This window comes from Canis lupus, chromosome 11 (genome assembly GCF_048164855.1).
Source record: "Canis lupus baileyi chromosome 11, mCanLup2.hap1, whole genome shotgun sequence".
NCBI classification, from domain to species: Eukaryota; Metazoa; Chordata; class Mammalia; order Carnivora; family Canidae; genus Canis; species Canis lupus.
This window is the reverse complement of record NC_132848.1, coordinates 8,329,287-8,354,169: the sequence shown is the minus strand read 5'-3', so window position 1 is coordinate 8,354,169 and position 24,883 is coordinate 8,329,287. Positions and strand designations below refer to the sequence as shown.

General features: G+C 35.4%; 1 long non-coding RNA gene across 1 annotated transcript in view; it reads right to left on the bottom strand.

Annotated features, from left to right (window-relative positions):
• LOC140642462 (uncharacterized) overlaps window positions 1–24,883 on the bottom strand; it is a 159,466-nt gene that overhangs the window by 84,187 nt on the left and 50,396 nt on the right. The window lies entirely within an intron of this gene.

Here is a 24,883-nt window from a genome sequence, read left to right as displayed (position 1 = left end):
CTTAGCTGATTTCCCCCTGTGACGTCAGTGATAGGTGATGTTTCTAAAATGTTTTACTTCATTGTGGCTTGAACCATTTTACCAGCATCTTCAACAAATTAACACTTTTATCAGAATATCTGTTATTAATTAAATACTGTACCTGGTTTCTCCTTACTTCAGTTTGTAATTGAATCTCACATAGTAGCAATAGCTACCAAAGCAAGAAATTGTACATAATTTCTCTAAAACCTGTCAATTATACCAAAAAATAGAGTTCCAAAGTTCAGGGAAGTTGTTGGTATTCATGACAGGTCTTCAAGCAAAATCAAAGTATTCCATCCTTGGATAATCCACAAATAACTAAAGAAAATTGTTATATTAATTATTTCCCTTTTGAACCTCTCAAAACCTCAATCCCCACAAGAAAAAATAAATCCCAAAATTATAAATAAAAATTTTAACAATATTTTTTCCTGGTGTATATCATTTTTAATCATAATAGGAATTTTATAATCTATATCATATTACAACACGCCTTTTTGCTTGCCAGAATGCCAGTTCTTTTAGGTGTTTCTTAACCAAAAATAAATCAATTTAATAAGCAAAAATGTTTATTTAATGCCAATACGCTAAATGGTATTGCTATCCAAATTCTTTGTAATATCTGATTACTAGCAGTATAATATTTTCATTTAGATTGTTGATCAAGAGGATTGTTGATTGTTGAAATAGAGGATGGGGAATCCCTGGGTGGCTCAGCAGTTAAGCACCTGCCTTTGGCCCAGGGCGCAATTCTGGAGTCCCGGGATCGAGTCCCACATCAGGCTCCAGGCATGGAGCCTGCTTCTCCCTCCTCCTGTGTCTCTGCCACTCTTTCTCTCTCTCTATGTCTATCAAAAATAAATAAATAAATCTTAAAAAAAAAAGAAATAGAGGATGCTCATGGTCTGGGTGAGATGTGTTGCAGCCAGGACTAGATGCCAATTAACACGGGGTTTGGGCTCTTTCCCAGGAACAGAATGCAGAACCCTCTAAGGGATGAGCCTCACCTATGAACATCTCATTCTGATATTCAGATTCTGATCTAGCCCGTTGTCTCCTCAGAGAAACAATGCCTCTGCCTCCCTGTCATTTCCTACACTAACCCCAATAGATATGAAGTAGAAAGGGCACCAATTCAGTGAACACATAAACCTGGATCAGAGAGACAAACTTGTCTCTAACTTTGTATTATCTTGGGCAAGTCCTTTAACAACTAAGCCTCAATTTTCTTATCTGTTAAAATGGGGATAATAATAATAACCTAAATATTTATGCATGGGGAAGCATAAATAATGATATATGTTTTCAAGCACAGCAGACCATGGTGTCCTAGGTGTTAGATAGTGAAAAAGCACATTTCCTTTGTATAAATATGTAACAGGGGGGCTTGTTTCCATGATGAAAATAAACATCCCAAACTATGTTGAATGGAATCCTATGCCCATCTTAAATTTATTCTCCCCTTAGTTTTACTAAACTCTGGATCTTTCTACAAAGTTGATGTCATTATTATTAAAAGTGATTCAGAGGCTAAATAGAATAAAAATATCTCTGATCCCTATTTCAATCTCTTAAAATCCAAGGATTTTATCATGTAGGCCAATAGTTTTCAGCCTGAGGTGATTCTGCTGCACAGGAGGGCCTTTGGTAATACCTGGAGACAATTTTGTGGGTCACAACAGAGAGAATACCTCTGGCATCTGGTGGGGAGAGGCCAGGCATGACACTAAACATCCTCCAGTGCAAAGAACAGTTCCCCAAATAATGAATTATATGGCCACAGTTTTGATTGTGCCAAGTTTGGAAAATACACTATAAACCATTTCCATTAATTCACTCAACAAGTAATTATTAAACAACTCTGGTATACCAGACACTATGCTGTATGCCAAGATAAACTGAAAAGAGAGAAAGAGATCCTGAATTTAGAGTTCACGTAGTGGGGAAGAAGGACAATTAAATAAGCAGTTAAACATTGAATATGGGAATATATTTTGATAAGTGAGAATAAGAACCACATGTCTAGAAAAAATTATGGTCTTACAGCCATAACATAAAACCATAGGAGTGGTTATTGTAAACTTTTATAATCAATGACAATTCCATAAACACATAAGCAAGTAAATCCAGAACCAGTTTTAAACCTACCTAACTGATGAGTGACTACTCACTTCAGTGAACATGCCTCTAAAAACCAACCAGTGAGTGATAGCTCATGTTTTCAAAGTCAGCAACCAGGTGAACTCATGCCAGGGAACTAACTTCTAAAGTTAATACCAACCCACTACTGCCTCTGTAGCCAACCAAAATACAAACAAAACATGTATCTAAATCTTATGCCAATCCACTTCTGATTCTGTAGCCAATTCAAAATATTCTTCTGCATCTAGTTCAAATCTAATGTCCAAAGCTTAGGGAAGATATTAGAAGTTGTGCTAAATCCTCAAAAAAAAAAAAAATCAAAGTATTGTACCACTGAAAATAAACCCATAACTTCAAATCTTTCCTGTATTAATCACATCCCTTCTGAGCCTCCAAAAGCACTTCTTAGTGAAAAAAATATAAAAAAAAAAAATCATGGCTAAACAGACACATGAGAAAATGCTCAACAACACTCGGCATCAGGGAAACACAAACCACAATGAGATACCACCTCACACCAGTCAGAATGGCTAAAATTAAGAAGTCAGGAAATGACAGATGTTGGCAAGGATGCAGAGAAAGGGGAACCCTCTTACACTGTTGGGGAGAATGCAAACTGGTGCAGCCACTCTGGAAAACAGTATGGAGTTTCCTCAAAAAGTTGAAAATAGAGCTACCCTATGACCAACAATCACATCGCTAGGTATTTATCCCAAAAACACAAATGTAGTGATCCAAAGGGACACCTGTACCCCAATGTTTATAGCAGCAATGTCCAACAATAGCCAAACGATAGAAAGAGCCCAGATGTTCATCAACAGACGAATGGTTAAATAAGTAGTATGGAATACTACTCAGCCTTCAAAAAATGAAATCTTGCCATTTGCAATGATGTGGATGGAACTAGAGGGTACTATGCTGGGTGAAAGAAGTCAATCAGAGAAAGACAATTATCATATGATCTCACTCTTACGTGGAACTTAAACAAAACAGGATCATGGGGAAGGGAAGGAAAAATAAAACAAAATGAACTCAGGGAGCCAAACCATAAAAGACACTTAATCATCAAAAACAAATTGAGGTTTACTGGAGGGAAGGGGAAGTGGGATAACTGGGTGATGGACATTAAGAAGGGCACATGATAAAATGAGCACTGGGTATTAGATAAGACTGATGAATCACTGAACTCTACCACTGAAACTAATGATATACTATATGTTAATTAATTGAATTTAAATTTTAAAAAAGAAAGAAAAATTACGGCTAGAACTATGTTAACTATGTTAACAATGTTTTCTTCTAGGTTCAATTTCTTTTTAACCCAAGACCCTTTGTTAAACCTGAAATACCCCCCACTACTCCAGCCTTTCCCTTATAACCCAATTCTGGTATCTAACACTGTCATACACAACACAACACACATGAGGCCAGTTGAAAACTTCAGTTCTAGGGATGCCTGGGTGGCTCAGTGGTTGCATTCGGCTTCGGCTCAGGTTGTGATCCCAGGATCTGGGATCAAGTCCCACATCCGGCTCCTGCGAAGAGCCTGCTTCTCCCTCTGCCTATGTCTCTGCCTCTCTCTCTCTCTCTCTCTATCTCTATCTCTATCTCTGTGTGTGTCTCTCATAAATAAATATTTTTAAAAAGAAAAGAAAACTTCAGTTCTTGAAAGATTGGTCATCACTACACTATGTAAAAAATGAATGAGGAAAAGGAGGTTGATGAGTGGAGTCAACTGTGAGAGAGTTTAACAGATAGTCCAGATGAAAGAGGACTCTGGGACACCTGGGTGGTTCAGTGGTTAAGCAGCTGCCTCTGGCTCAGCTCATGATCCCTGGGTCCTGGGATGGAGTCCCTCATTGGGCTCCCCACAGGGAGCCTGCTTCTCCCTCTGCCTGTGTCTCTGTCTCTCTCTGTGTGTCTCTCATGAATAAATAAATAAAATCTTAAAAAGAACATGGAAACCTCAACATAGAAGTACATGCACTCAGCGTCAACACCACTTAATGATTTACTTCATAAAGGAATAGAGAGTTGGGAGGAGTAAAGGAATGACCACATGACTCCCATGTGGGCCTCTGGGTTGTACCACTCACTGGGGAGCCAAATATAGAAGAAAGAGGGTATTTGAGGAAAAGATGAGAACAGTTTCAGATACATTAAATTTGAGTGTTCTGAAGGACAAAATAGAGATATAAGGTCAGAGGGTGAATATTTAAATATGATTCAAGAAAAAAGTCTGGGCTAAAGACATATTTGGGAGCTTTCACATATAGATTGTAATTGAAGCCATAAGACCAAATACGCTGGCCAGGAGACCAGGATTACCCAGGTAATCCTCTGCATTTGTGCTTTAAAAGCTGTGGCATAAGGATGATCATTATGACCGGCATATCAAGATAAGTAAAAGGTATTGGACTTAAAATGATGAAAAAAATATGACTGGACAGGACCAGAGTCCTTTTCTTTTAATTGAAGCTGACAAGGGACTTTGCCAATTCCCAAGCAAAGAAGGACCTGGAATTAATATAAAGAAATCCTAAATATCCTTTTTAGTCAACTTGTATATATCTAATTTAAACCAAATCAATCAATACTTATTTCATGCATAAACTATGGTTTACCTATTTCAAACTGGGAATTTCTTTTTGAGCAATAAGTATCTTGACCATATTTCCAAAATTTCATTCTACATTTTTCCTCCAAAGAACTGCTGGAGCTCTAAAGAATTTCACATGAAATCCAAAGATATGCCTTCTGCCTAATTAGAGGTCACTGCTAAGAAGCAGCCACTTAATTATTTCTGTGTCTTTTGTAAAATGTTGAAAATATTACCTGCTCTGTCATCCATGTTTCTTATGCAATGAGCAATTGTGAGAAATTCCTCTTTACCCCTACACTTTTATCCAGGGATGATTGTATCTCTGCATGTTAAGAAATAGTAGCCCTATAGATATTTATAAGACATGACTGAAATAATAATAGCTACATTTTATTAACAACTTACTAAAGGATAAAATACATTACTCCACTCAATCATGAAGACAGACACAGGTAAAGAACTTAGGGCTCACAGAGTTAAAGAATTTGCCAAAGTCATAGAACTTGGAAATGGTGGTGTTTTTTACTATTAAGGCGTATGACTACTATAAGGATCATACTCCAGCCTCTTATTAGCTGTGTGGGTGTGGGTGTAGGTGTGTGGTTGTGACCTTGGGTAAGTGTTTATCTGTGTTTCAATATTCTCATCTATAAAATGGAAAAACTAATGCTACATACATCATATGGCTTTTGTGGAGTTTAAAATGGTTAATTCATATAAAGAATGTATACTAATTTCGGCAATATGAATGTTGAATAAAGCTATGATGATGATGATGATGATGATGATGATGATGATGATGATTTCATTAGACTTCCTGACTTTCTTCTAGTTGATCCTAAGTAATGGCTGAGTCCCTAACTGAACTGATGAGGAGGAGGATAATAGTGATAATACTAATAGCCACATTAATAAGGACCTACCATACTCTAGTCAGCCTGTTAGATACTTTGCATTAGATATCTGTTTCTCCACAGAAACTCTGTGCCCGATGTCAGCATTTTGCCCCATTCACTCAATCCTCAGGAAAATCCACACTGATTCTCACTTTCATTATTTCACCAAATCAGCTTTTATATAGGTCATCAATGATCTGCCTAATACTAAATCCAAAGAGCATTCACCGTCCTAATCATGATCTCTCTGTAGCACATAATATTTGAAAACTCCATCCTTGAAATCTGCCTTATTCTTTAATTTTGTAACACCACACTCTCCCATATAAAGTCACTCTTTAATCTCCTTTCCTGGCTCAATAATGTTATGCATTTGTTTCATGAATATAAAGAATGAAAATACATCGTTCTCCATCTGTGTTACTATCTTTTCCACACAATTTGCTCTGTCCTCTAAAGAACTGTAAAATTTAAAAGTTCAGAAAAAAATTACTGTCTAGATACTGAAACTAGAAAAGATATTTCAAATAAAATGTTCCAAGTGGCTCTTCATAAGTAAAAATAATACCATTTCAAAATACATAAAGCAAAAACTGATAGAACCACAAGGATAAATAGACAGATCCACAATTGCAGCAAGAGATCTCAATATATCTTTCTCATAATGGATGGAACAGACTTGAACACTTTAAGTCGCTGTAACCTGATTGACATGTATAGAACAGTGTACCCAACAACAACAGAGCGTATGCTTTCCAACTACAAGCAGAATATTTACCAATATAAATTCTCCTGAACTGTAAAATGATTTTAAGAAATTCAAAACATTCAAAGTATGTTCCAGAACCAAAGTGGAATTAGATTAGAAATTAATAACAGAAAGATCTCTGGAAAATCCTCAAGTATTTCAAAATTAAGCAACATAGTTCTAAATAACAATGCGCTATTTGTTTTTGAAGGAATCAAAAAGAGAATGAGAAAGTATATTTCGAACTGCAAGAAAATTAAAATACAAGATTTGTGAGATGCCACTACGGTAGTACACAGGGTTTAAATTTAGAACATTAGATGCCTACATAAGAAAAGAAAAACGGTCTCATACTGATGATAAAAGCTTCCAATTTGTGAAAAGCAAAGTAAAAGCTTACTTACTCTAAACAAAAGGAAAAAAGTCAGCAAAAGTAAGGAAACAATAAATACCAGAGGAATACTTAGAGAAATATTCAACAGAAAACAGGACAAATAATGTAGAAAATCAATAGAAAAAAAAATTGGTTGTGGTAGAAAGAATTCTGAGATGGTCCACCAAGATTCAGTGCCCTGGTCTACACGGTCTTCAAAATCCCCTCTCCTTGACTGTGGGCAGGAAAGATGAATAGGATAGAGTATCTCTCCCAAGATTATGTTACATTTATAGCAAAAGAGATTTTGCAAGTATAATTAAGCTGCCTAATCAGTTGACTTTGAGTTAATCAAAAAGGCAGTAAAAGTCAGGTGATCCCTTAAAAGGGCTAAGCAGCAGGAACAGGCATCCTCATGCTGGTTGAAGAGGATGCCATATGGCAAGATTCTGGGGAGGCCTGTAGGAACTGAGAACAGTCCCTTGGCTAACAACTAACAAGAAAATGGGTATCTCAGTCATACAGCCATAAGGAGATGAGTTCTGCCAATAGCCAGTCAGCTTGGAAGGGATCCCAAGCTTCAGATGACCTCAGAGTCCTGGCCAACACCTTGATTTCAACCAGATGACCGAGCTGTATCATGCTCAGATTTCTGACCCAAAGAAAAAAGAAGATACTGAATTTGTGTTGCTTTAGACCACTAAGTTTATGGTCATTTGTTATGAGACAACTAATACAATGGATCTTTGAGAAGACCAATAAAATTGATGAACCCCTAGTCAGAATGATCAGGAAAAAAGATAAAATGCAAATTAAGAATATCATAATTTTAAAAAGAGAATATCATGAATAAGAAGGGTACAATCACTTAAAATTCTACAGATAATTAAAGGATAGTAAGGGGATATTATAAATAACTGTATGCCAATAAACTCAACAACTTCGACAAAATGGAAAAATTCCTTTCAAGCACTATGAAAGCTCACCAAAGGAAAAATAGATAATTGATAGACCTATATCTATTAAATAAATTGAATTAATAAAAGAATAAATTGAGAATTTCTCAATTTATAAAGGAATATGTGTTTTGGTACCCACATATTTCTCAATTTTTCTACTTTTTTCTACTCTAAAACCTTTTTCTACTCTAAACAGCATCGGATAAATCTCTTGAAGTGTTAATGTAGACTCCCTCTGTCAAACCTCTATATCTTCTCCTATACGGGGAGTGGCTCTTTGACCATTCTATTTATTCTATGGTAATTGATCTCTTTATATTTTCTCTCTCTTCAGGAGTCAGTTTTGGTAAACTATATTTTCCTTAAGATTATCCAATTTTTCCATGTTTTCAGATATGTTTATATAGATTTGAAAAACTTGACATACTTAAGAAATTAAAAGAAGTAGCTTATGATTCCTTTGGTTACCTAAATATCGACATTACTTTTTCTTATTTTCCTCATTTACATTTTTTCTTTTTCTAAAGTTAGTCAAAGTGTGTCTATTTTATCTCTCCTCCCCACCACAACAGCTATTTTTAGATTTAATTCTTATTATTTTTTGTTTTAATTTACTTACTTTCCATTTTTGAAATCATTGTCCTAATTTCTACTTTCTTTACATTTATATTTTTTTTCTTATAACTTTGGTGGTTAAGGTTTAATTCATTGATTTTTTTCTTCTTGCTTATTAAAACAAATGTTTAATGGTACAAATTATCCTCTGAATATTTCCTTAGCTATATATATTATGTATAATATATAAATATATTTTTATTATATGGAAACTAAATATAGATAATATATCAAAAATGTTATGTGTGACTATCATATTATATTATATATAAACATATTACTTTTATGTATAATTTCAAAATATATAGTCAATAAACAAATAATTATTAAATGTATATAGCTAAACTTGTGCAGTCACTCTGGAAAACAGCATAGAGGTTTCTCAAAAAGTTTAAAATAGAGCTACCCTATGATCTAGCAATTGCACTGCTAGGTATTTACCCAAAAGATACAAAAATCCAAAGGGATACATGCACCCTGATGTTTATAGCAGCATTATCTACAATAGCTAAATTATGAAAACAGTCCAAGCATCCATCAGCTGATGAATGGATAAAGAAGATGTGTATATGTGTGTGTGTGTGTGTGTGTGTGTGTGTGTGTGTGTGTGTATAGGAATGGAATATTGCTTAACCATAAAAAGAATGAAATCTTGCCATTTGCAACAACATGGATGGATCTAAAGAGTATTATACTAAGAGAAATAAGTCAATCAGAGAAAGACAAATATGATATGATTTCACTCGCATGTGGACTTTAAGAAACAAAACAAATGAGCAAAGGAAAGAGAGAGGCAAACCAAAAAACAGACTCTTAAATATAGAGAACAAACTGATGGTTACTAGAAGAGAGGTGAGTGAGGAGATGGGTAAAATAGTTTATGGGGATTAAGGAGTACACTTATGCTGAACACTGGGTAATGTATGGAATTGTTGAATCATTATATTGTACACCTGAAACTAATATAACACTGTATGTTGAATATATTAGAATTAAAATAAAATAAAATAAAATGAAATTTTAAAAGAATGAAATCTTGTGGTTTGTAAAAATACGGATTGAGGTAGAGAATATCATGCTAAGTGAAATAAGTCAGAGAAACAAATACTTCACTCGTATATGGAATTTAAGAAACAAAACAAATGAACAAAGAGTGGCAGGGAGAGAGAAGCAAACCAAGAAACAGACTCTTAACTACAGAGAACAACTGATGGTTACTAGAGGGGAGGTGGGTGGGGAGATAGAGGAAATATTGGGGGATTTAAAAAGTTGGGGATTAAATGTTGGGGATTAAAAAGTACACTTACCATGATGAAAAAATAAAATAAAATGATTTTTAAAATTCTCTTCCAGTGGTGATAACCAGGTGAAAAGTGTGTCAAGAAACTTCTTGTTTTAGAAAAGTTTCAGCTAATATAGTCGCCAATACACTTATAAATTCCCTTTAAAATACCCATGTAGATCGGGGCACTTGCGTGGCTGAGTTGGCTAACCATCTGACTCTTGGTTTTGACTCAGGCGGTGACCTGAGGGTCCTGAGATCAAGCCCTGTGTTGGGGTCAGCACTCAATAAGGAGTCTGCTTGAGATTCTCTCTCTCCCTCTCCCTCTGCCCCTCTTTCACCCCCTAACTAAATAAATAAATCTTAAAAAAATAAAAATAAAAAAGAGATAGCCAAATAAAAATCAATCACCAGTCAAAAGGTAGTAATAAGAAATATACAAAAGAAGAAATATAATAAGTTAGAAATATTTGAAAATATACCTAACCTCACCAGAAGCCAAAGAATATAAATTAAACTTAAAAGCATATTAAATGATGAGGCCAATGATAAACTGGGGAAAACATCATAAATATATAAAGATCTTAGAAATTAAAAAGAAAACTAGGAATACTATAAGGGATATGCAAAAATGTGAATAGCTAATTTGCAAAAGAGAAAATATAGTTAGATATTTATGAAAATATTTAACCTCATTTTTAATCAAGTTAACACACATTAAAATAATTAAGTATTTATTCATCTATCATCTTTGGACAGATTTTCTTTTTAATGAAGAGATTCCATGCCCAGAAAGCAGTGGAAAATGGTCTTTCTCATGAATTGCTGATTAAGTTAAATTATGATATGCTGTATAATTAGGCTGCTGATAATAAGATCAAATTTTATATAACCTTTGATTCACTAACTCTAGTTACAGAAATTTAACCTTAGGAAATAAACATGAGTGTGAGTATAGAAGTATCTTTAAGCAACATTGTGTGTCATGGGTGAGGATGGGGAGAAGGCTGGTGAAAAATCTATCAGGTCAAAACTTTGTCCCCCTAAACATGAGAAATATATAAAATAAATAAATGAGGTGTGTCATAGGATGGTTCAGGACTATCAAGCCATGAAATTCACAGTATAAAAGAATACTCAATGACATGGAAAAAAGTTCATATGTGTTCTGAATTTGAAAAATCAGGTTATAATATATATAAGATAGCCTAATTCAAGTTTTAAAAAATATGAACACACACTGAGAAGCATAAGCAAATGATAACTGTGATTATCTATAGATGCTGAGAGTGGTAAGAAAGATTTATAATTTTCTTTATATTGCTCCATTTTCAAATTTTTATAAAAAACAATTGTTCTAAGCAGAAAATACAGCTTTTACCATTATAAATGAATGCAACAGCTACTTTTTCTTCTTCCCTTTACTCATAACCATATTAAAAGTAATGTTAAAGAGGTGTTCCAGATTTTTTTTTCTGCTTAGGTTTTCTATGTTGAGTGCATCAAGTTATCACTCCATTATGGGAAAATAAATCCATACAGGATTTGTTTGTGTGAAGTGAAGTAGCTATCTATAATCCTATATGACAGTGAGAAATTCTCATGGAAAGAATAGTTAAATTCTTGAGAATATGGACTGGCTTTTCAAATACAAAGTTAAACAGAGATTTGGGGAAGCATGAAGGTCTTCTCTTTACGTTAGCTACATATGAATTCTTCCTTTTAATACTGTATTCTATGTAGGAATGAATAAAGAACATCAGATATCCATTCGGCTGCAGGTACTTAGGAAATTGCAATGATGATGTATTCATAGCTGTTTTATCTCCTTGACTTACCATGTAATCAGAGAACATTTCCAGATCAAAGTCTATCTGAGAACACTGAGATAAAGCCCCAAATATTTCAAGCCTATTTTATTTTACATCCATACATTAAATATATTTAGAGAAAACAATCCTTAGAAATTTGCACATACATATTGAGGTTACGATCCAAACAGATTTGACCATTTCTCAGGCAATAGGTCTGCTTCATCCAGAGATAAATTAATTGTAAATATGTAATTATCACCATGAAAATCCTAAGACAAAATAAAGTGCAACAAACTCCATATTAATCACAGTCTTCCATGGTGATAGGAAAAGAAGCTTTTAGAAAACCTGAAGCCATTTGGCAAGTGTGTGTGAGAAGGCAGACAGATGAGGCAGGAGAGTGGATAAAGGATAGGAAGAGAACCAAATTGTCAAAAGCGGCTACTGTTAAACCTCAAGAAAGAAGAAAGAGAAGCCAGAAAAGTATTTTAAAATTTATTTTACAAAAAAAGTATTCACAGTAGATAAGAAGATAACAATATGATCACAATTCTTGATGTCAGCACCCTTCAAAAAAATATAAATCCCCAGAAAAATAAATGAAAACAATTGCATTTACAATTTCACCTAAAAGAATAAAATACCTAGAAATAAATTTAACCAAGAAGGTGACAGTACCTGTACTCCAGAAACTATAAAACAGTAATGAAAGAAATTGAAGATGGCACAAATGGAAAGATATTCCATGCTAATGGATTGAAACAGTATCACTATAGTGTCCATACTATCAAAATACTTTGGTATTTGCTAAACAAAAGCAATCTACAGGTTTAATACACTTCCTATTAAAATGCTAACAGTGTTTTTCACACAACTAGAAAAAAAATAATACTAAAATTTGTGTGGAACCACTAAGGACCCTAAATAGCCAGAGTATTCTTGAGAAAGAACAAAGGAGGGGTATCACAATCCCTGATTTCAAGACATACTACAAAGCTGTAATAAAAACAGCATGGCAGATATCTTCTCCCATTCTGTAGGTTGTCTTTTAGTTTTGTTGACTGTATCCTTTGCTGTGCAAAAGCTTCTTATCTTGATGAAGTCCCAATAGTTCATTTTTGCTTTTGTTTCTTTTGCCTTCGTGGATGTATCTTGCAAGAAGTTACTGTGGCCGAGTTCAAAAAGGGTGTTGCCTGTGTTCTTCTCTAGGATTTTGATGGAATCTTGTCTCACATTTAGATCTTTCATCCATTTTGAGTTTATCTTTGTGTATGGTGCAAGGGAGTGGTCTAGTTTCATTCTTCTGCATGTGGATGTCCAATTTTCCCAGCACCATTTATTGAAGAGACTATCTTTCTTCCGATGGATAGTCTTTCCTCCTTTATCAAATATTAGTTGACCATAAAGTTCAGGGTCCACTTCTGGGTTCTCTATTCTGTTCCATTGATCTATGTGTCTGTTTTTGGAGAAGATATTTGCAAATGACATATCAGATAAAGGGCTAGTTTCCAAGATCTATAAAGAACTTATTAAACTCAACACCAAAGAAACAAACAATCCAATCATGAAATGGGCAAAAGACATGAACAGAAATCTCACAGAGGAAGACATAGACATGGCCAACATGCACATGAGAAAATGCTCTGCATCACTTGCCATCAGGGAAATACAAATCAAAACCACAATGAGACCCCACCTCACACCAGTGAGAATGGGGCAAATGAACAAGGCAGGAAACAACAAATATTGGAGAGGATGCGGAGAAAAGGGAACCCTCTTACACTGTTGGTGGGAATGTGAACTGGTGCAGCCACTCTGGAAAACTGTGTGGAGGTTCCTCAAAGAGTTAAAAATAGACCTGCCCTACAACCCAGCAATTGCACTGTTGGGGATTTACCCCAAAGATTCAGATGCAATGAAACGCTGGGACACCTGCACCCCGATGTTTATAGCAGCAATGGCCACAATAGCCAAACTGTTGAAGGAGCCTCAGTGTCCATCGAAAGATGAATGGATAAAGAAGATGTGGTTTATGTATACAATGGAATATTCCTCAGCCATTAGAAACGACAAATACCCACCATTTGCTTCAACGTGGATGGAACTGGAGGGTATTATGCTGAGTGAAGTAAGTCAGTCGGAGAAGGACAAACATTATATGTTCTCATTCATTTGGGGAATATAAATAATAGTGAAAGGGAATATAAGGGAAGGGAGAAGAAATGTGTGGGAAATATCAGAAAGGGAGACAGAACGTAAAGACTGCTAACTCAGGGAAACGAACTAGGGGTGGTAGAAGGGGAGGAGGGCAGGGGGTGGGAGTGAATGGGTGACGGGCACTGGGGGTTATTCTGTATGTTGGTAAATTGAACACCACTAAAAAATAAATTAAAAAATAAAAAATAAAATAAAAACAGCATGGTACTGGCACAAAAACAGACATCTAGGTCAATGGAACAGAATAGAGAGCCCAGAAATAAACCCACAATTATGTGGTTAATTACTCTTTGACAAAGGAAGCAAGAATATGCAATGGGAAAATATCTCTTCAATAAATGGTGCTGGGAAAACTGGACAGCTACATGTAAAAGAATGAAACTGAAACACTTTCTAATACCATACACAAAAATAAACTCAAAATGAATAAAAGACCTAACTGTATGGGACGCCTGGGTGGCTCAGTGGTTAAGGGCCTGCCTTCAGCCCAGCGCCTGATCCTGGAGACCCCGGGATCTCCCCACAGGGAGCCTGCTTCTCCCTCTGCCTGTGTCTCTGCCTCTCTCTCTCTCTGTGTCTCTCATGAATAAATATATTAAATCTTAAAAAAAAAAAAAGGACTAACTGTAAAAACCATAAAAATCCTTGAGGAGAACAGAGGCAGTAATTTCTTTGACGTCAGCCATAGCAACATTTCTCTAGATGTGTCTCCTAAGCCAAGGTAAGCAAAAGCAAAAATAAAACATTGAGATTACATTTTAAAATGATTTTTGCACAGAAAAGGAAACCATCAACAAAACAAAAAGACACCTTACATAATGGGAGTAGATATTTGCAAATGATATGTCTGATAAGGGGTTAATACTCAAATTACATAAAGAACTTATACAACTCAACACCAAAAAAAAAAAAAAAAAAGCCCTCCAAGAAACCAATAATCTGATTAAAGGTAGGCAGAGGACCTGAATAGATAATTTTTCCAAAGAATACATACAGATGGCCAAAAGACACATGAAAAGATGTTCCACATCACTAATCATCATGGAAATGCAAATCAATACCACAATGAGATATCACCTTATACCCATCAGAATGACCAAAAAAAAAAAAAAAAAAAAGACAAGAAATAATGAGTGTTGGTAAGAATGTGGAAAGGAGGAACCTCATGCACTGTTGGTGGGAATGTAAATTGGTACAGGCACTGTGGGAAACAACATGCAGGCTCCACAAAAAAAAAAAAATTAAAAAAAATTTTTAAAAACAAATACCATATGACCCAGTAATTCCACTACTAGGTATTTACCCAAAGAAAATGAAAGCACTAATTCAGAAAGATACATGCTCCCCTATGTTTATTGAAGCATTATTTACAATAGCCAAGATACGGAAGCAAACTAAGAGTCCATTGATAGACAAATGGATGAGGGAGATGTGGAGTACACACACACACACACACACACACACACACACACACACACTGGAATATTACACAGCTATATAAAGGAGAGGATGATGCCATTTGCATCATTTGCCTATGGATGGACCTAGAGGGTATTATGCCAAGTGAAACAAGTCATACCGAGAAAGACAAATATCATATGATTTCATTCATGTGTGAAATTTAAGAAACAAAACAAATGAATAGAACAGAGCTTTAAACACAGAACAAATTGGCAGTTGACAGAGGGGATATGGGGTGGCATGGGTGACATAGGTGATGGGAATTAAGAGTACACTTACCTTGATGAGCACTGAGTAATGTATAGAATTACCGAATCACTATACTGTACACTTGAAACTAATATAACATTGCATGTTAACTATGTTGGAATTTTTTAAAATGCAAACCTTTTCTCATGTGAAAAAGGGAGTTATGGATACAAGGGGCAGACTCAATGATCCAGCTTGCTAAAAGAATATCTTTTTTTAAAAAAAGATTTTATTTATTCATAAGAAACACACACACAGAGAGAGGCAGAGACACAGGCAGAGGGAGAAGCAAGGTCCTTGCTTCCGGGTAAATTTTTGTTCTTAATAACTGATTTTTATTAGTATTTTATACAGCAAGCTATATTTCTCAATTCAATGTTAATCCTTTTTTATTTATTTAAAATTGGTGCCTAACATTACTTTAGTTTTGGGTGTACAACATAGTAATCTGATCTTTTAAGTCGTTACCATCTATCACCATACAATTGCCCCCTTGATTCATTTCACCCACCCCACCAATCCCCTTCCCTGATGATAACCAAAATCTGTTCTCTGTATCTATGAGTTTTTCTTTTGTTTTTAACATTCCACAAGTAAAATCATAAGATATTTGTCTTTGACTTATTTCGCTTATCATAATTCCCTTAAGTTTCATCCATGCTATCACAAATAGCAAGTTATCATTCTTTTTATTGGATGAGTAGTATTCCATTATATATATATGTATATATATGTTATATTCCATTATATATGTACCATATATATACACACACTATATATGTACACACACTATATATATGTGTGTATATATATGGTATATATATATATCCATTGGTGAACGTTCAGGTTGTTTCCATGTCTTGGCTATTGTAAATAATGCAATGAACATTGGGTGCATATTTCTTTTCAAGTTAGTGTTTTAATTTTCTTTGGATAAATACTCAGGAGTGGTATAGCTGTATCATTTGATAGTTCTATCTTTAATATTTTGAGAAGCCATCATACTGTTTTCCATAGTGGTTGTACCAATTTGCATTCCCATAAACAGTATGAGAGTTCCCTTCTCTCCACATCCTCTCCAACATTTATGATTTCTTGTCTTTTTGATACTAGCCATTCTAAAAATGTGAGGTGAAATCTCATTGTGGCTTTGACTTGCCATTTCCCTGATACTGTGTTGTTGAACATTTTCTCATGTGTCTGGTGGCCATCTGTATGTCTTCTTTGGCAAAATGTCTGTTTAGATCCTCTGCCCATTTTTTTTTAATTTAAATTCAATTAGCCAACATAGAGTATATAGTTTCAGATGTAGTGTTCAATAATTTATCAGTTGTGTATTATACCCAGTGTTCATCATATCACGTGCCCTCCTTCATAGCCATTTTATGTTTTTGCCATTGAGTTGAGTTCTTTACATAATTTGAGTATTAATTTCTTATCGGATATATGATTTTGCAAATATTTTCTCCCATTCAGTAGGTTGCCTATTCATTTTGTCGATGATTTCCTTTGGTGTGCAGAAGCTTTTTAGTTTGATTAGTTCCATTTGTTTATTTTTGGCTTGTGTTGTCTTTGGTTTTGGAGTCCAATCCAAAAATTCAATGCCAAGACAGATGTTAAGAAGTTTAGGGCCTATGTTTTCATCCAGGAGTTTTATGACTTTAAGACTGCCTAAGTTTTCTTACAATAGTTTTATAGTATCAAGTTTTACATTCAATTCTTTAATCCATTTTAATTCATTTTTTGTGTATGGGGTATGATAGTAGTCTGATTTTAATTTTTTGCATGTGGCTGTCCAGTATTCCCAGCACCTTTTCTTGCAGGAACTGTCTTTTCCTCATTGTATATTCTGGACTCCTTTGTCACAAATGGACTAATAGGTTTATTTCTGGGCTTTCTGGGCTATTCCATTGATCCAAGTGTCTGTTTTTATGCTAGTACTACACTATTTTTTGATTAATATAGCTTTGTATTATAGTTTGAATCCAAGAGCATGATACATCCAGCTTTTTCTTTCTCAAGATTGCTTTGGCTATTAATCTTTTGTGGTTCCATATACATTTCGGAATTATTCACTCTACTTCTGTGAAAAATATCCTTTTAGCAGGAATTGCCCTGCATCTGTAGATTGCTTTAAGTGATGAGGACTTTTCAATGATTAATTCTTCCAGTCCAAGAGCATGGCATATTTTTCCATTTATTTGTGTCTTTTTTGATGTTTCTTATCAGTATCTTATAGTTTTTAAAGTGAGGTCTTTTACTTTAGTTAAATTTATTTCTAGGTATTTTATTATTTTTGAAGCATTTTTAAGTGGAACTGTTTTCTTTATTTGTTTCTGATAGTTCATTATTAATGTATAGAAATGCAACAGATTTCTGCATGGCAATTCTGTATCTTGTAACTTTACTGAATTCATTAATTCTAACAGTTCTTCAGCAGTCTTCAAGGTTTTCTATATATATTATCTTATCATCTGAAAATAGTGACAATTTTGATGACTTTTAATTTTCTTCTTGTCTAATTACTGTGTGTAGAATTTCCAATATTATGTTGAATAAAAATGGGACAAGTGGGCATCCTTGTCCTGTTTCTGATCCTAGAGGGAAAGTTTTTAGCTTTTCACCATTGAGTATAAATTTGTCATATATGGCCTTTATTATACTGAAGAACAGTCTCTCTATATCTACTTTTATTGAGGATTTTTATCATAAATGCATGTTGAATTTTCTTAAATGCTTTTTCTGCATCTATTAAAATGATCATATGATTTTACCCTTCATCCTGTTAATGTGGTATATCACATTGATAGACTTGTGAATGTTGAACCATCCTTATATCCATGGAATAAGTGTACATATTTAATGTGTACATATTTCTTATATACTGTTGAATTTATTTTGTTAATATTTTGTTGAGGATTTTTGCATCTATGGTTATCAGGAATATTGGCCTATAATTTTCTTTCTTCCTTTTTGTGTGTGTGTGCGTGCACACATGTGTGAGTGTCTGTCCTGGCCTGGTTTGTGGTGTTTGGTAATGCTGACATTATAAAATGAGTTTTGAAGTATTCCCTCCTCTTTAGTTCTTTGGGAAGAGTTTAAGGAGGCTAGGTATTTAATCTTCTTGGACTGTTTGGTAGAATTCACCAGTGAAACTGCCTGGTCCTGGATTTGTGCTTATTGGGAGATTTTTGATTACTGAATCACTATCCATACCAGTAATCAGTCTATTCAGATTTTCTATTTCTTCCTGATTTGGTTTTGGAAGATTGTATGTTTCTAGGAATTTATGCATTTCTTCCAGATTGTCCAGTCTGTTGGCATGTAGTTGCTTATAGTAATTTCTTATAATCCTTTGTATTTCTGTGGTGTCAGTTGTAACTAACTTCTCCTCTTTCATTTCTGATTTTGTTTATTTGAGCCCTCTATCTTTTTTCTTTGTGAGTCTAGCTAAAGATTTGTCAATTTTGTTCAGTTTTTCAAAGAACCAGCTCTTAATTCCATTGATCTTTTCTGTAATCTTTTTAGTCTATATTTCATTTATTTCTGTTCTTGTCTTTATTATTTCCTTCCTTCTACTACCTCTGGGCTTCATTTGTTCTTTTTCTAATTCTTTTAGGTATAACCTTAAGTTGTTTACTTGAGATTTTTCTTGTTTCCTGAGGCAGCCCTGCATTGCTATAAACTTTCCTCTTAGAACTGCTTTTGCTGCATCTCATAGATTTTGAGCAGTTGTATTTCCATTTTCACTTGTTTCAAGGCATTTTTTCATTTCCCTTTTGATTTCTTCATTGCCTCATTGGTTGTTCAGTAGCAAGTTGTTTAATTTCCACATGCTGGCATTTTTTCCCAGCATTCTTCATGTAATTGATTTCTAATTTCATCCCACATGATCAGGAAAGATGCTTGATATAATTTCAATCTTCTTAAATATATTGAGACCTTTTTGTAGCCTGACATATGACCTATTCTGGAGAATTTTCCACGTCCCCTGAAGAAGATAGTGTATTCTGGTTTGTTTGTTTTGTTTTTGTTTTTGTTTTAGATGGAATGCCCTGCAGATATTTCTTAACTCCATCTGGTTTAATGTGTTGTTTAAGGCCAATGTTTCCTTACTAATTTTTTTTCTGGATGATCTATTCATTGAAATAAGTGAAGTATTAAGGTCCCCTATTATTGTACTGCTGTTACTGCTGTTTCTCCCCTTAAGTCTGTTAAAATTTTCTTTATAGATTTAGGTGCTCCTGTGTTGGGCGCATAAATATTTATGAATGTTATCTCCTTCTGTTGGATGGACCCCTTTATTATTATGTAATGTCCTTCCTTGCCTTCATTACAGTTCTGTTTTAAGTCTATTTTGCCTGTTATAACTACATCAGCTTTCCTTTTGTTTCCATTTGCGTGGAACAACTTTTTCCATCCCTTCACTTTCAGTTTTTGTGTGTTCTTAGATTTGAAGCGAGTTTCTTACAGACAACATATAGATGGGTCTTGTTTTTTAATCCATTCATCTATTCTATGTGCTTTGGGGAATTTAGTCCATTTACATTTAAAGTAATTATTGATAGGTATGTACTTATTGCCATTTTGTTCATCATTTTCTGGCTGCCTTTGTAATTGTCTTTATTCCTTTCTTTTTTTGCTCTCTTCATTTGTGATTTGGTGACTTTCTTTAGTACTATGTTTGGATGCCTTTCTCATTATCTTTTGTGTGTCTACTATAGGTTTTTGCTTTGTGATTAGCCTGAAATTCACATGTAACAGCCTATATGTAACTATAGGCTATGTAACCACATATGTAACCAACAACTATGTTAACCATATTTTTACTTCCCTCCCCTGCAACATGTCACACTTTGATGTTGCATTTCACTCTTTCTATTTTGTGTATCTCTTAACTGATTATTGTAGTTATTGTAATTTTAGCACTTTCATCTTCTAGTCTTCATACTGGCTTTTTAAGGGCTTATTCCACCATCTTTACTATATGTTTGTCTTTACCAGTGAGATTTTTTCCTTTTATATCTTCTTGTTAATGGTTAGTACTTTGTCTTTTGAGCTTAAAGAAATCTCTCTAACACTAGTTGTTAGGACCAGTTTAGTAGTGATGAACTGTTTTGGATTTGGCTGGGCTAGAAAACTCTTAATCTCTCCTTCAGAGTATTCTTGGTTGGGAGTTTTTTCCTCTCAGCAATTTGAATATATCATGATGTTGCACTGGATATGTTTTAAAATCAAATATACACTAACCTGTTCAGGATTTGTGAAACAGAATTCTGACTAGAGCTATTTAAGAGCTTTCCAGATATAATGCTAGCTCTCATCTTCATGAAGATATTAGAGAGATGTAGGTGCTCCAAGATGCTTTCTTAAGAACTCTTCCCTAATTTATCCAGTCACAAGTACTTTTTAAGTTTCACATTCCTTCAGCACTCAAACATCAGTTTCCATTGCAATGTTTGTTAATTCTTTCTTCAAATATATTAAGTGCTTGTAATGTGCATGAAAGGCAGTAGGGCATACAGGTTAGAAACAATGCCTTGACTTCAAATAGATGATGTATGATTCAGCTCAGCCACATAGAGCTTTGTAACTTTGGCTAAGTTGCTTCACTTCTCTAACCTTTGTTTTATTCATCTGTAAAGTGAGATAATAATGTGTATTCCTATATACAGTATCTTTTAATTATTATTTTAAAGATTAAATGAAATAAGGAATTTAAAGCTCTTAGCTCTTGAGTCAAGAGCTAAGGTAAATGCTCATATTATCTATTACTACTTCCACTACTATGACTACTACCTTATACTTGGTTTACTGAAGAGGAAACCAAAGATATAGAATGACCCTATAGGTGCCAACCCTATAGAATCTCCTAGTCTTAAAGGAGAACATATCATACACCAATGAAATGCTAAGTGACCAAATGAGTATGCTATATAAGTCTTTAAAATCCAGGAACATAAGACGCACAGATGGCAGCACCGTATAGTGATTAATATTGTAAACAATGCTGGAATCAATTGCTTCTGTTTATTTTTTTTAAGGGATTTTATTTATTTACTCATGAGAGACATAGAGAGAGAGGCAGAGACACAGGAAGAGGGAGAAGCAGGCTCCATGCAGGGAGCTGGATGTGAGACTCGATCCTGGGACTCCAAGATCTTGCCCTGAGCCTAAGGCAGACGTTTAACCTCTGAGCCACCCAGGTGTCCCAATTGCTTCTGTTTAATTGCTGGTTCTATTAATGACCAGATGTGTCACCGAAGTCTGATTATTTATGCTTTCTGTCCTTCAGTTTGTTTAAATGTAAAATGAAATAAGAGTACATCCCACATAGGGTCATTGAGAAGATTAAATGAATGAATACTTAAATGAAGAAATAAAGAAAGCATTTTGACAGTGCCTGGCACAAAGTATTTAGTAAATGTTAGTGGCCATTACATACTTCTTTGTATCCAGCTCAAGACTTAGCATAGTGATGTGCCAAAGATATTTGTTGGTTTGCTAGAGGTAATGGTATAAATACCAGACCATAGCCCTGTAACTATAATGCCATTAATTTATAATTGAAGAGGAAGGAGTCACTGTGGACTACAGAAGTAAAATGGGTGCTCCTGAAGACAATCTCTTCTGTTTTCTCACTAAGAAAAAGGAAAAAAAACTTCGACAGTTTAAGGAGAGAAGAGAGGACATATGAATAACAGCTATAAAGCAGTACATAACGTAGTATGATATATTAAATGTGGCCCATTATATTGGGTATCCCTGCCTCTAGTAGAGTAGCTTAAACTTGACTCAAACCCCCAACTTCTTGACTTGACTAAGTCCAGTGGTGGTCTCCAAGCATTCTGGAACTCCAAGTACCTTTATTCAGTGTTATTCAAACTGTAGCCACTGATACGTGTTAATCACTGTTCCTTGAGGAAACAAAAGGATGTGGGTTTTCCATGGTTAAATAAGTTGAGGAAACATTGATGAAGTTTAACAGATTACTCAGAGTTTCTTTTAACGTATACACAGCATTTCCCCAATGTATTTGACCATGGAACTCTTTTCTCACAGAAAACCTATCAATATCTTCTATTGCACATAAAGAAGTTGGAGATACACTGCCTTAATTGGAAGGAAAAAACTTACTGGCAAAATAACAGGTAATATGGAGGATATTTACATATTTGAAAAAAGGAAGAATTAATGTTTTGAATACCTATGACATGCCAGAAATGTAAATAACCAGTTATATAATCCTTGCATTATATTGTATCTGCATTATATTTTATCACCAAGATTTTATGGATGAAGATTTTAAAACTCAAAAATTAAAACTAAGTCACACAGCTAGTAAGTAAAGGAGGTAGCTCCTTCCATTGATTAAAGTACCTAGCATCTGGGTACTTTGAGCACCTAGAATTGCACGCTGGGTGAAAGGAAGGCTGACAAATAAAAGAGAAAGATTACTCCAGGGTATGTATGCACACCTTTCACTTTGTCATCATTTCACTCCCCAAGTATGTTAACCAAAATCTACTTAGTGTAAGACAGAAAAAGTAGTAAGCCTTAATAATATAAGAAGTTCAGAGTAAATGCAAATTGCTCTAAGAAAAAGCACCAGATGCCACAGAAAATATCGATTATGTTCTTTTCACATTTTAGGACCAAAATTCCTTTAACCTTCACTGAAAAGATTTCACAGCAGGTCCAGTGAGGTACATGAATAGTGAGTCTTTATTTCAGTGGTCCTGGTTTCCTTTGAATATGGAACCAGTAAAATTAAGACAGACACAGTTTTTAAACTACACGGGTTAAGAAAGGTACTGGGTTCTGGAATCCACATTGAAAATTTTTTCCATACGTGTCCTGGTATATATATTCTATACATATGCATAATCAGTATTGTTGTTCACTGAATATCATGTAACTATGCCCCTCAGGTGCAACCCAACAAGTTATTTTTATAAATTGGATATATTCGTACATTATATTTTTATAAATTGGATACAGTTTCCTTATTGGTTCAAAAGGACTGACACAGATGAATGATTTCCTCAAAGACCATCACACTATCTTTCTGAAATAAGCCCAAAGACTTTAATTACCCTGAACTGCAGATTTTCTCCCCTCAGAAAACCTAAAAGCTCAAAGGTATAGAGCCAAGAGCCATGAAATTGCTGGGTTCTGGCCACCTTGGCAATACCCAGGGACACCGGGGTCAGACAACCTTATTTCTCATGAGGAGTACTAGGAATATAATTTGTGACTTAAAAGGAAGCTCATCTCTCCGAGTCGGTGACTGTTACCCATTGCTTGGAGGATTTTCCAGAAAGTTGGCCTGAAAACCTCTGACTCATTGCCATTTCTGAACTTGTTAAAAAAAAATCTTTTGCCTCCTAGGTTATCTTAGAGAAAAGGGGACAGATTTGCCTGCAGATTTGAGAGCATTTCCCCACAACAACCTTATCAGCAGGTAAGGCAGGTACTTCTACTGCCACGTCTAAGCTGTGTAAACTGAGGCTCACACAGCCACAGTGAAGCAAGACTCCAGGGACCGAGTCCAGCACTCCTAATGTGACAACCTTGGCAATGGACACGCATCATAAACTGGAGGGCAAAGTTGGAATCATCACGGAGAACTGCACCTCGGAAGACCTTCTGGTTTCTTTGTCTACATTTCACTAATTTTTTTTTTTCTGAGACAATCACACTTATACCACAGTTGCAAAAACATTAATTTTCTTTTTTTATTTTTATAAATTTATTTTTTATTGGTGTTCAATTTGCCAACATATAGAATAACACCCAGTGCTCATCCCGTCAAGTGCCCCCCTCAGTGCCCGTCACCCAGTCACCCCCACCCCCCACCCGCCTCCCCTTCCACCACCCCTAGTTCGTTTCTCAGAGTTAGGAGTCTTTATGTTCTGTCTCCCTTTCTGATATGATATTTCCCACACATTTCTTCTCCCTTCCCTTCTATTCCCTTTCACTATTTTTCATATTCCCCAAATGAATGAGAACATATAATGTTTGTCCTTCTCCGATTGACTTCTTTCACTCAACATTAATTTTCTAATCAAAAAAGTCATGGGCGTATATAAAGCGTTTTGTTCCCCCCCCCCCCCACCCCTTGGTTAAATGAATTGAAAACAGCTCCCCGTCGCTGTCGTTCGAAAAAAACCTTCACCCAAGTTCAGGACGCGGAGCTCGGGCGGAGGGATTCCCGCGGGGCGCGGGACGCGGGCCCTGCACCTGCCGCGGGCGGTCGCCGTCTACCTGCTAGTTAACAGGTACCCGTGTCGCTTCCTGCAAAGCGCGGGGGCTACATCCTTCTCGCTCCCTGGCTCCCGTGCCCTGCACCGTGCCGGCCGGGCCGCATCAGGCCGCCGCTCCCGGTCCATCCAAGGGGAGGTCCCCACGACCCAGCAGTGACCCGACCAAGTCCCCACAGCCCGCGGTGGCCCCCTTTGCGCCCATCCCCTGTGGGATCGGGCTTTGTCCGGAGGAGGT